This window comes from Trachypithecus francoisi, unplaced genomic scaffold, assembly GCF_009764315.1.
Source record: "Trachypithecus francoisi isolate TF-2019V2 unplaced genomic scaffold, Tfra_2.0 Contig01700_ERROPOS7600000+, whole genome shotgun sequence".
NCBI classification, from domain to species: domain Eukaryota; kingdom Metazoa; phylum Chordata; class Mammalia; order Primates; family Cercopithecidae; genus Trachypithecus; species Trachypithecus francoisi.
In genome coordinates this window covers 72,313-73,884 of record NW_022681449.1, presented here as the reverse complement: position 1 = coordinate 73,884, position 1,572 = coordinate 72,313, and positions in this window count along the sequence as shown.

Here is a 1,572-nt window from a genome sequence, read left to right as displayed (position 1 = left end):
GTACATGTCGTTGCTCACCAAGAGCCTCTGGGCGTCACTAAATATCCCTCAGCAGATTCCTCAAAGACAAAGATTCCGAACTGAACAATGTAGAGTAAACTTTAACACTGTGAAATGAATGCACATATCAGAGAGCAGGTTCGTGGAATGCTTCTTTCTGAGTTTTATCTGAGGATATTTCACTTTTTGCCATAGTCTTCAATGCGCCAAGAAATGTCACATTTTTGTTATTACAGGAACTGTGTTCAAACACTGCCTTATGAGAAAAGAGGTATGATTCACTGAGTGGAATGCACACATCACAAAGCAGTTTCTCAGAAAGCTTCTCTCTGGTTTTTATCTGAAGATATTTCCTTTTACACCACAGTCCTGCATGTGCTCCCGAATGTCCCTTTGCGGATCCATCCGTGACAGAGTTTCCAAGCTGAGTAATGTATAAAAAGTTTTATCTATGTGAGATGAATATACATATTACTGAGCAGTTTCACAGAAAGCTTGTTTTCAGTTTTTGTCTGAGGCTGTTTCCCTTTTCACCATAGGCGTCAATATGCTCCCGGATATCCCTTGGTACCTTTTTCTCCGAAAGTGTTTTCCCAAAGCTCTATGAGATGAGAGGTATAACACTGTAAGTGGAATGCACACGTCACAAAGCAGTTGCTCGGAAAGCTTCTCTCCAGTTTCTATCTGAATACATTTCCTTTTGCACCGTAAGCTGCAAAGCACTCCCGAATATCCCTTCACACGCTAAACATAAATAGAGTTAACTGAGTGAGAAGCTTAACTGAGTGAGAGGAATTCACAAGACACATAGCAGTTTCACAGAAAGCTTCTTTCTGGTTTTATCTGAGGATGTTTCTTTCTACTTATTCTAAAGAGCGTTCCCCAAATGTCCTTCCTCAGATTCCAAGAAAATAGTGATTTCAAACTGCTCAATCCAAAGAATGGTTTAACTCTATGAGATGAATACAGACATCACAAAGCAGTTTCGCAGAAAGCTTTTCTCCATTTTTTTATCTGAAGATATTTCCTTTTTCACCATATGCCTTAATTTGCTCCCGAATGTCTCTTCACAGATCCGTCCATGACGGAGTTTCCAAACTGCATAATATAAGGAAGGTATTAGCTATGTGAGAGGAATAAACATAGCAAAAAGTAGATTTAAAGAAAGCTTCTTCCCAGTTTTTATCTGAAGATATTTCCTTTTTCACCATAGTCCTGAATGTGCTTCTGAACCTCTCTTCTCGGATCCGTCCATGACAGACATTCCAAGCTGCGTAATGTAAAGGAAGCTTTATCTATATGACATGAATACACATATCACAGAGCAGTTTCACAAAAAAGCTTTTCTCCCGTATTTGTCTGAGGCTATTTCCCTTTTCACCATAGGCATCAATAAGCTCCCGAATGTCCCTTGGTACCTTTTTCTCTAAAAGGATTTTCCCAATGCTCTGTGAGAAGAGAGGTATAACACTGTGAGTGGAATGCACACGTCACAAAGCAGTTCATCAGAAAGTTTCTATCTGAACATATTTCCTTTTTCACCATAAGCCTCAAAGCACTCCCGAATATCCC